Source organism: Lepidochelys olivacea (assembly GCF_965140295.1).
Source record: "Lepidochelys olivacea isolate rLepOli2 genome assembly, chromosome: 7".
Taxonomy (NCBI): domain Eukaryota; kingdom Metazoa; phylum Chordata; order Testudines; family Cheloniidae; genus Lepidochelys; species Lepidochelys olivacea.
Genome location: NC_140417.1, coordinates 96052063 through 96064180, shown reverse-complemented (window position 1 = coordinate 96064180; position 12118 = coordinate 96052063). Strand labels below are relative to the sequence as shown.

Below are 12118 nucleotides of genomic sequence, written 5' to 3'. Positions count from 1 at the left end.
TTATAGAGAAGAGGAGGTATAAAACTTCCTCCCCATTAAGTCCATTCTTTTGTACTCTTTGTCCTTAGGGATGGACTTACACCTGCCCTACGAAGTCCTGTCATTTGCTGCAGTCACCACCAGGGAGTTAGGGGCAAGGTGGGAGTAAAAACCCTCAAAAACCCTGCATTAAGGACAAAATACCACTTCTGCAAATGCTTTGCCATGTGGGGAAACAAAGCTAGAGTATTCTAGAGAGCCTCTGTAGGCTCCAAGACAGTATCATTTATCAGGAGGGCTACTCTCCCAGCAGTGATGACTGAAGAATATACAGCAATTTATGTGTATTCTCTGGCAAGAATTCAGTCTGGATACTCAAGGTAGTGACCATATGCCTCAGGACGTCCTGATATACCTTAAAGTCCTCTGGCGCAAAGGGACAGGAAGATTCTGGCATTAGAGAGTCATCTGAGGAGGATGAGGAAGCAATTTGTTGCACTGACTATGGGTCCTGTTCTTGTACCACTGGGTATGGTTGGAATAGCCTGGAGGTCCAGGGGGAATGGGCTCAGTAATTGCTTGCAGTTAAGATGGTTTTGGAGTGGGAGCCACCATTGGGACTGGTAGTCTCACTCTGAGCAAATCAAAGAGCAGGACCTCAGGGACTGAGGAGCATCCCAAGGATTCTAAGGTGGATACTGGACATATGGATAAGGCACTGGTGGCCAGTAGGCACTGGGCCAAGAGCCCCCGCTCTGACTGCAGGACCGATCCCAGTACTGATGGTGATGTGAGGGCAATTCTGATGCCTATCTGAGGATGAGGGTGACCCTGACCTGGAACTTGAGGTGTACCAGAGGTTCTCTGGTGACTGTGGGGGAGCAAAACCAATGGGGCAAACAAATGGTCAGATTTGTCTGAAACACAATATGGGGGCAGCATCAGTACTGAAGAGGAATGGGGGATTAACACCTGCAGCACCAAAGGGAGACACTCCCACCCAGTACCTGTAGAGGCACCAGTACCTAGGCCAGGCGCAGGCAAACTTTTTGGCCCAAGGGTCACATCTGGGTATGGAAATTGTATGGCGGGTGCAGGAGGGTGCTCCACGCTGGGACACAGGCGCCACCCCTGTAGCTCCCATTTGCCATGGTTGCCGGCCAATGGGAGCTGCGGGAGCAGTGAGGGGAGCCCCCTGGCTGCCCCTCCATGTAAGAGCTGGAAGGGGGACATGCTGCTGCTTCCAGGAACTGTGGCATGCAGGGAGCGGGGCAAGCCTCCGACCCTGCTCCTCGGCTGGAGCGCCGGAACAGGGCAAGCCTCAGACCCCACACCCCAACAGGAGCTTGAGGCCCAGATTAAAAACATCTGAAGTGCCAGATGCGGCCCCCGGGCTATAGTTTGCCCACCCCTGACCAAGGCTAAAGGCAGTACCAAGCTTGGTGAAGGTATCTGCCACCAAGGTGACAGTGTGGAAGGATGCACCAACATCAAGAGGACCTTTGATGCCAGTGTAGGCCTTACCTCCATGGCCTGAAGCCTGGGTGGCATGAGCTGTGGTGCTGGTGAACCCGGTAGCTCTGCAACATGGCCAGGAAATCTCAAGGGCACAATGAAGGATATAGCAGCAGAAGCCATGGCACCAGCAAACTCTTGAACAAGTGGAGAGTCCAGGACTCCGAGGCAAAGCAGGTCTGATACCGTCTAGTACGTTGCCAGGATGGGGACAGTTGGTGCTGATGTCATTGATATTGGACTCAATGGATGCCCCGTGGCCAGAACTGGAGTCAATAATAAGGGCTTTCTTTGCTGTTGGCAGAGTACTAGGGAGCAGTTAGATGGGCCTGCTCCATCCTGTGTGACAGAGGGAATACAGTGCCAGTCAGCACCCCTCTTAGAGGACAAGAAGTCTTCCCAAACCCTGAAATGATCCTGATTCATTTTATGGGACCCCTTTCTCACCATTCCAGATGAGGAAGAATGACCCCTCTGCCTCTTGGGACAAATGCCATATCCACCAATGAGACGAGTGCCTCAGTGCTGAATGGGGTCTCATGGTCTGCTCCAGCCGGTGCTGCTTCAGCTGTAAGTCTCTCACCACCAGAGTTGTCTTTGTGAACAATTTGCAGATGGAACACCTCTCTTTGGGGTGCCCTTCACCGAGGCACACCACCACCTTGTGTGGGAGTTGCTGTTGCGGATAGCCCCCCCCCACACAATGGACAATGCTTGTACCCTGGTGAGGACATCATGCCAGGCATCCACCTACCCTGCCTAATATTTTACTAATCCTAAACTTAACCTCAAGTACGACTATATACACAAGAATCATTTCTCAGAAACAAAGACCAAAAGCACAAGGTGAAAAGACACCACACAGAACTCCAACTCTAGCCACGGACAGTGAGAAAGAACTGGGGGGGGCTTGGGTGGTGCCACCCTTATGGCCAATGGAAGAGCCAGGGCTGTAGGGCATGAGTGCCACCCCTTCAGGTACTGCTAGGCAAAGGTCTCAGGCACCAGTGCACTGGGCTCACACTCACCTGCATAGAATACATTGCTGCATCTGCTAGCTATGCATTTCCAGCTGAAGCTAAGTGACTAATCACCATGATGAATAGCATCAGATTTTATATTTGAATAAATCCCCCGGCGTGATGCCAATCTTTGGATTTCACAAAGTAGGGAAGGACAGAGAATAATGTAGTTAGACTCACCGGAATTAAGTTACTTGAGTTCCTGAGCATATGTAGTTGATGCTGATAAATGCAGATTATGAAGTTGTGTTGCAAATAGCTAACTGTATATTCAGTGGAACTGGGATTGAAGAGATCTGCGTTAAATTCCTCTTACTGTGGGCACTTTTGCAAATTGCTTAAGTGCCTAGCTCTGCTCCCACTAAAGACAAGGCTCTACCACTGGCTTCACAGAGAGCAGAATTAGGCCAATGCTGAGCACTTCTGAAATTCCCACTTCTAATCTCTCTGACTCAGCTCCCTGTCTGCAGGATAATAACACTTCCTAACTCCAAAAGGGTGTCGTGGGGATAAAACCATAACTATCTGGAAAGTGTCCAGATGTTACAGGTGTACTGTGTGTGAGTGGGGCCAGGGGGAGACAGGGTGAGGGGAAGAAAGATAGGCAGTACTGACATGCATTGCTACAGCAGAACTATACGGAAAATGATAAATCACCAAGACCAACTGAGTACAGATACACAAGTTCTGAAGGAGTTCACAAACAAAATGGATTAGTCTCTAAAGTGCCACAAGTCCTCCTTTTCTTTTTGCGGATACAGACTAACACAGAGGCTACTCTAAAAAATAAGCTGCATGTCACAAATATGCACTGTACTGGAAGGTGGCAAACATACCTATCTTTATGAAAAGCATTAAGAGTGATCCTTAGAATCAGGTAAATTGGTTGAACTAACAGAATTATATATCACTTAGCCAGACATGCCATAAGGTCAACTCTACCTATTGATATGCCCACCACCACCACTGGATAATCTGACAGGCACATTGTGTACTGTACCTCTCTAAATCTATTATAATTCATTGAGCACGTCAGCAAAACAGAGAGAACAAAACCAGCTGGCATAACTTATTTGGGCCTTTCAAACAGCATCTGACAAAGTCTTTTACAAGAGAAGAAACTAACCAGTTTCGGGGTAAGAAGAAAAATTCCATCATGGATTAGAAAACTGGCTAAAATATTGAGAACAGAGAGTAGGAATGGATAGTAAATCTTCAGCATACGCACTACTAGGTTCTAAATTAATTGTAACTGATCAGGAAAAGACAAAGGCTGATATTCGCAAAAGATCCTAATTGTACGTCTACATTGCAAAGAAAGACCCGCAGCAGCAGGTCTCAGAGCCTTGGCCATCTGACTTGGGCTTGCACTACAGTACTGAAAATAGCTTTGTTGGCTCAGGCTGGAGCCCAGGCTCAAGACCCACTCCCTTCGCTGGGTTTCAGAACCCAGGCTCCGAAACCTGGAGACAGGAGTGGGTCCCAAGCTCAGGTCCAGCCTGAGCCTTAATGTCTATACTGCTATTTTTAAGTCCCTTAGTGTGAGCTTATGAGCCCAAGTCAGCTGACCTGGGCTCTGAAACTTGCTGTCATGGGTGTTCTTTTGAAATGGAGACCTACCCCTAATGGAGTTTCTGTACCTACTTCCTACTGAATGTGAATTTAGGAGATGGCACCTAATTCCCTTTCGCTTCTTAGAGTCCTAACGATAAAAGTTTCTTTGTGGAAAGTTCAATGAAAAATTCAGCTCAATGCACTTTGGTGGTCAAAAGGCAAACAAATCATTAGTATGCAAAAGCAATGGGACAGAAAATAGCAGAGCTATTATGTAAGTTTGTAAGTTAACGGTCCAGACTGACTGAGAATACTGTGCTCAGTTCTGGCTAATTTATCTCAAGAAGATATAGTAGAAATAGAAGAGGTTCAGAAGTAGATGACAAAGATTACAGGCATAGGAGACATTTTCATTCCAGGAGAGATTCAAAAGACTGGTACTGCTTAGTTTAGAAAAGAGACACAAAATAATCTATGTTAGTGAGAGAAAATTGGTACACCTATTACCCTCTCACAAGTCCTGAACAAGTGGAATGGAAAGGTAACAAAATTAAAAACTAATAAAATGAAATGCTCCTTTAGTGATGCTCAATTAATTTGTGGAACTTATTGTCACAGAATATCATTGAGGATTTATCCAAAAGCAAAAAAAAAAAACCAAAACCAAAACACAAAAACACACCAAAGCTGGAAAAAACAAACAAACAAAAATCCCAGTAACAGATAAGGCAGTAAAGGATTTTGAAATACAAGAAAGTAAAAATTTCCTTAAATAAGCAAGTATAAAAATGAAGTAGATTTATAAGAAGTTAAAGTGAAATTGAATTGAATGTGTAAGACCATATTTCTCTGATCACAATACTTGGGAATGGCGTATATGAACATTAATTTTCCGTCTGTGGCTCAATACCCTCTCATTACAAATCTCTGAATTCAGTGCTATTTTATTTAAATAAAGATATCAGCAACTAATGCATGAATTTCTTAATAAGTTAAGGTTTATTTGTTCCTTATGGTCTTCTCAGGGGTCTCTGTTTCTGAACAGCTTAGCAGAGCTTTCATATCACTACTCAGAGCAAAGCTTTTCGTATTTCATTAACCAGTCATAAATATTGAGAAGACCTGAAACTTTACCGTTAAAACATATAATTCATGATTTATGGTGAAAGCACAAGCAAGCTCTACTGACTTTTAGAAGGCCTCAAAAGGACACTAAAAGAGCCTGCCGTGGCAACTGTGGTTCACAGACTAAAGATGTAGTGAGGAGACAGAAGGTATAAAGTAGCAGCAAATTAATGGAGAAAGTTAAAGTATTGCATGCCCTTTAAAGAAACCAAGACCTTAATATCAAGGCCAGTGGGAAATAAGATAAGTAAATCATGCATCCCGGAATATGGGTCCTTTCTGCATTTGATTAAAAAATATGATGTTATATGAAAAACAAACAAAGTCTTCATTTAAAGAAAACAAAACCCATGGGTAATTAGAACTGGTCAGAAAAATGGAGTTTTGCTTCCATGGAAAATTCTGACTTTTCATCAAAATATTGAAAACTGAGGTTTAATTTTTTGAGCAAAATGCTTTCCATGAAGAATTCTGATATTCATCAAAAAAATTAAATTCGACACTTTTCATTTAGTTGAAAGCCCAATTTTTTTTGTCATTATGCAGTTGATGAAAATGTTTTGACCAGCCCTATTTGTAGTTATTCCTGCTGTCCAAGTAGACTTCTCCATAGTAGCCAGAGCAGCATTGTCCCAGTAAGTCAAACAGTGATACGTACAATACAACTCTTCTTTATAGTCTTATACAAACTGCATTCCAAAATATTTCATAAAATTTAACAACAAATGACAGCAGCTGATATTTGACAAACTACAGAAAACAATCGTGTGAAAAGATACAGGGAATAAATTAAAACATGATCAGTCATAAAAATAGATGGTAGCAGTAATGGCTTCCATTCACCTAAATAGAAGTATTAATTTCAAAGCATTTCAAGAGGGACTTTTTAGATACTCTCACATCAGTTGAAACATACAAGTTCCTTAGCAGTAGTTTTCAACAGAACATTCATTAACTTGAGATGCTAACTGCACTTCAGGAGCAAGTTTCTCAGACGTACTAGATATACTGTTGAGCATTAAAGAGATAAACGATTATTTACATCTATCAACACTTTCAGGTTTTCTAGAATGAAATCTATTTCAGCAACCTTTTCCCTCTGCCATACATTTCTGGCACATTCCATAGATGAAAGCTGGAAAGGAATATCAGTGTTTTCTATCCCTCATTTTGCAAGGCCCATAACTTTTCTGCACCATTAATTAAACCCATGGTATAACTAAACAATAGCTGATCGGCAGAACAAGTGGCTGGGCTCATGTAAAGTAAAGGAGAAGAGCCTGGCTCTAGAAGAGAGATTCACCTTCTTTATACTGACCCAGCCTGTCTGGGAGGAAAACAAACATAGGGAGGTGGTTACAAAACATAAGGAGGTTGTTAGTTAATTCAACAGGTTTGTAGGAAAACCAGTTGTATTTCCCTATACAGGTTGGTTGCAGCCCTCTTGTTTATCAAAGCAGTGGAGCTTCTGGCTGAAATTTACAAGCTGTTTAAGGAAGATCATCATCATTAGAGGTATTCAAGACTTGCTGAAACAGCCATCTATTAGGGATATTTCAGAACTAATGAAATCAGTCCCTCTGAAATACAGAGAAATGGACTGGCATAATTCCCTAGGGGTCTCTTCCATCTTAAAGGATTTCATGGTGAAAGATGAGCAAAGTGGTTCCATTTAACTGCTGCTATGCCTGACAGGTGCCACAGACTGAAAAGTTAGGCTCTTGTTGAGATTTAAGTAGTATTTGCGCAAAAAGGGCCTGATGCAAAGCCCATTGAACTCAACGAGCCTCTTTCCATTGAGTTCCATATGCTCTGGAGCAGGGCCTAAAAGTTTCTGACATTAGATTAATAAACCCCACCACTACAGTACAGCGACAAGTACTCTGACTAGAACCTTCAACCAGGCAGAGCCCCATGGGACCCGATTACAAGTGTTGGGTTTGGAGGGATCATGTCAGGCATGATTTTTCTCAACACTATCGGGCTCAGGTCAGATTCGGATTGGCTGTGGTCTAGTCAAGTTCAGGTTGGGGTTAAGAATTAGACCTCAGCAAACCTCTACGCATACCCCCTACAGATCCTGGAATTGAACCCAGGAGGAGTCCTCAGTCTCTATGTTTCTTTGGGGCACCACTGCCTTCACCTCCCATAGCCCCTTCAAAAGCATGGAGGGTAGAGCTTCTGAATTGAATTTTTTTAACATGAGCTACCTTTTTCCTAACCTCATTCTTGGAAACAGCTGAACCACTTTTAGCAGAATCTTTCCAAACAGCTCAGCTGGAGACACACATGCAGCATGCAAAATTTCAGCTCCAAAAAAATGCAGATTTGACACTTTTGACAGACACCTCATTGGGAGTAAGGCAGCCTGGGGAGTCAGGCAGCCTGGGAAGTCCTGGGGCCAGGAGCAAGCCCAACAATTCTGTTTTTGTTCACCTGAAAGAGAATTTTTTAGAATGTTTCCTCTGGTGAAAAATTTTAAATTTTTGACTTTTGTCCCATTTTGCAATGAAAATGTTACCAAAAAATATTAATTTTTCATGGGAGGGAAATTCTGTTTTCAGCTCAGCTCTAACAGACACAATGAAGTGTCATCATTGAGTTAACACTGCAATGAGATTAACAGGGTACAGAAGAGCTCACACCTCTGCCACTGTTTGAAGCTGTCCACAGACTCTGGAAACATCACAGTATCAGTTTACTCTCGGTTCATATGTGAAAGGTATTGTTCTCAACCATGAGGGCTAGGAACATCAAAATATTCTTGGTGGGCCAAATAAATGTACCAAGTGAGCCAGATCCAGTTCACGTTCCGCATGGTTGACTCCCCTGACTCACAGGCTTCACTAGCCAGCCCCTATGAGAAGTAGTGATCTAGTTATGCAGTCTCTTGATGCCCAAGGCTGCAACAACTATCCCAGAGCAGGGAGAGGGTTTTATCCTCTCCTGTGCTCCCCAGACACCAACGAACTTTGCTTCACACTGCTTGTGTTTTTGAACAATGCAGTCAATACAACAGAAGTGAAATCCTAGCCCCACTGAAATTAATGGAAGCTTTGCCATTGACTTCATTGAGGCCAGGATTTCACCTCAGGATTCGGCTCACTATAGAGGATTTGAATGTTAATATTTAACAAAGGGAATTTTGCTTCTATCCTCTACTCATCCAGGGTATAGAGCTTTCCTTATATTCAGCCCCTGGTTTGATGTTTCAGTCTTACTCAGAACTTTTGTATAATGTTCCCAGTAATGTAAGATACTTTACGAATTTATGTTCTGATCATTTTGTTTCTGTATGAATTCTATAATGTTTCTTGTACAGGGCTTTTCAGATAGTGAACCTTGCTTTTCATAAAGCTGAAACTGACTGTATATTAGCATAAGCATATTGAAACCAATCTCTGGATTCTGAATCACAAATCATAAAGACCTGAAGATAAATACTACAGAAAACAACTGTAAGTGTAATTTTCTTTAGCCTCCCAGGGGTATACTATACTTTTTGCTACACCAGCTGTATAGTTGGAAGCAGATTTACTCTAATTCAGTAACTGGGTTTTCCTGGTTGCAGGCGAGGGGGAAAGGATTAAATATCATGTCTTCAAACATCTTCTGGGAAATTGTATAATAAATCCCCACAGGGATTTCTGTAATCCTCCTTCCCAAACTCAGACAATCTCTTTAAACCTGCTCAACATTTCTGCCAAATATAAATGGGACACGTGGAAGGTTCAACTTTTATTCACACTATAATTAACATTAAGAAAAACAAATCTTTGTAGATTGCTTCTTCACTTACCCTATGCAAGAAATCCTCACCTGCATTGAAAAAAACAACCCCTAATTAAAGTTCACTTGCTGTTAATTAAACAGGATTACACAGTTCCCTAAATTAAACTATTGTATTATTTCAAGTAATGCCATTCACATTTTGCATCTAATTAGCAGTAAATTACTGAACATGGTTCATTGGTAGATTTGACTAAAATTTTCCAACTTTAAAAGATTGAGATGCACCAAACAAATACAACTAGAGAAACAAGCTATTAAATATAGTAGTCTATCATAAAAATAAAGCTTGCCTAAAAATGAAGACCATCTCTAATAATAAATAATACTAATAAAAGATTCAATGTACTTTAATAGGTAGAAACAATAAAAGTATTCAATAGCTTTCCTCCTAAAATGTCGGAGTGTAGTCTTTGTTTGACAGTATTAAAATGTCAGTAGTTTGCATCTTTATAAAGAACATCATACTGCTTATGGGATTGTTCATGCTGTTTAAAACTAGACTATAATATTCTCTTGCAGGGTGCTGATGCTAAGAATGTAGAAGAGGGTGCTGAACTGAATATGTTATTCAGCATGAATATTTACCCCCCAATAGTATGAGGTGGTAATAAAATAAAATAAAATAAAATAAAAAAAAGACTACAATGAATAACAAAAATCTCGAACACATGTCCCTGAATACTGCTGTTTCGAGATAGTAATCTAAAGCAATTTTAAAAAAGCACACTCCTCTCATTTTTTAGATCCATATTTCTGTTTCTACCTAGCTCTGAACCACATTTAGGCAGAAATTCAGGAGGACAGCTCTTAAGCACACGCTTAAGTTCTATTGAGGTAAGAAGCAAGTACTTAAGTCCTAAAATGCTTTCCTGAATTGGGACATTATTTTGTTACAGTAAAATTAATCCGTTAACAAGCTGTCATATGAAAAAATTTTACAAAAGTATTTCTACATCAGAATGTATTTCCTAACATCTCTTCTTAGGATTGTAAATCTTCTGAAATCAAGGATTAGAATATTTTGGCTTAGAAAAAGTTATGTTTGACATTTGGGGCTGGATCCTGCAAGTTCTAAGCACTCCAGACTCATGCTTAACTTTACATGTGCTGGTAGTACAATGAATTTAGTGGAATTACTCATATGCTTAAAGTAAAGCACATGTTTAAATGCTTGCTTGATGAGCTAGAGTGCTCAGTACCATGAAGGATCAAGATCATACATAGTCTTCTTTAAGAGCATTTAGAAATACCTTTGAATTAGATTTCAAGACTCTGACAGGATGGAAATTTAGGCCAATTTTTTCACAAATATCGAATAATTTTGGCTGCCTCTTTTTATAAGGACCAAACTGGAGACACCTACTGCCTATTTCTTCAAATCAGGCCCACACTCTGCTACAGTTCTGCAGCCTCATCACTCACAGAATTTTGTCTCCAACATAGTTAGGATTTAAGCAGGTACAGAAAAGACTCTATCTTAATAAACACAGTTTGGAAATATAAGATGTGTTGCTTTTTGTCTGTCATTAGTACGTAGATTATAGTCTGTACAAACCATATAAAAATCAGCATAATTTTACAGTTATCAGCCGAAGTTTATTTACAGGCACAGTTCATTCTATTTAATCACTATTGGATTCTAGTGCTTCTACCATAAGAAACAAGATTTTTTTTTTTTTTGTCTCTGAGAAAGTTTTAACAGGCCAGTTAAAATGTTAATAGTGGTAGGCTGCAAAGAACCTTGCTGTTATGGGAAAGTGATTGTTCCAAGGCTTCAGTGCTAATGCCCGAAAAAGAGGTGAAAAATTGCCAGATGATCAGAAAACCTTTTGAAAAATGTTTAAATGACACTTCTTTACATTTTTAGGGTTCTTTCCAATAAATTATTTTTAATTTAATTAAGTATTGACTATACAGCGCTGATACGATTTTCTTGTAAAAAACAGCTAGAGCATTAGCAATAGAGTTTAGCACACTCACCAGTCCTGTACCCACATCTCCAGTAAAAGCTGCTGTCCAGTAAATAAAGCTGAATAACTCTGGGACGCTAAGCACATTTTTTCCTGCTGTTTTAAGCACACTAGCTAACGTTTGTAGAGTTTGCATGGCTTTCTTGTCGATACCTGCTGGTCACAGTTGGTGGAGAAGCAGTTTCTCTCATGAGGTGCTTGTTAATTAAGCATGGCAGTAGCCATTCAAGGTGAATTTCAACTCTATCCACAAAAGAGAAAAAAATATCAGATGTACCCTCTGAAGGCTCCAATCTGTAAATAGACTGTTTGGATTCTATAGTCACTGCAACTTAAAAAGAAAAGGAGTACTTGTGGCACCTTAGAGACTAACCAATTTATTTGAGCATGAGCTTTCGTGAGCTACAGCTCACTTCATCGGTGAGCTGTAGCTCATGAAAGCTCATGCTCAAATAAATTGGTTAGTCTCTAAGGTGCCACAAGTACTCCTTTTCTTTTTGCGAATACAGACTAACACGGCTGTTACTCTGAAACCTGCAACTTAAAAGAGTCTGTAACAGCTTAATGCACACACTGGATGACTTTTTTTGCTGAACTGTAACATAGTACAAGGAAGGAGTTTTTTCTCCTGGAACTTTAGTGTTAACACAGTCAATTCTTTAAAGAAAGAAAGCTTCAAAATCTTTGAACTTATCAAACACAACTTTTAGCCAAAGGCCTGCTCTGTCTTTCCTTGCTTGTCTTCACTTTCAAGACCCTTGAAAGCCTATCCCTGCCCTATCATCTCACGTTCACTATTGAAATGTTGACTCTTGCCGCCCATGATACCAGCCTCCACTGCTCATTTAGTAAGTTTTCAAATAAGCACTTCATGTTTCTCTCGTGCTGCCCCTCATGCTTGGGAGGAGCTCCCCATAAATATCCGCCAAGCAACCTTATTATCCTGCTTCAAAACTCTCCTTAAAACTCTCCTTTGTTGTGATGCCTACAAAAAACTTGACAGCAGATAAGCTGTGGATATGCTAAGATCCCTGCCTATCATCAAAGCCGCAACTAGGCATTTTAGCGCCTGCAGCGAGCAAGCATAATTGCACCCCATACTGTTTTTTCCCCATAATTTTTCTGCCCTGTTCAGAAGCGACACATAACTGTTGATAGTGG

General features: G+C 41.0%; 1 pseudogene across 3 annotated transcripts in view; it reads right to left on the bottom strand.

The window, feature by feature from the left end:
• The window catches only part of LOC311524477 (heparan sulfate glucosamine 3-O-sulfotransferase 1 pseudogene), a 106904-nt pseudogene that overhangs the window by 35980 nt on the left and 58806 nt on the right, over positions 1-12118 (bottom strand). The window contains exon 1 of one of the 3 annotated variants that reach the window (XR_014714706.1): positions 10968-11135. The exons of the other annotated variants lie outside the window; for them this stretch is intronic. The product of XR_014714706.1 is annotated as a heparan sulfate glucosamine 3-O-sulfotransferase 1 pseudogene (transcript). Of the gene's footprint in view, positions 1-10967; positions 11136-12118 lie in introns of those variants that run through there. 3 annotated transcript variants of the gene reach the window in all.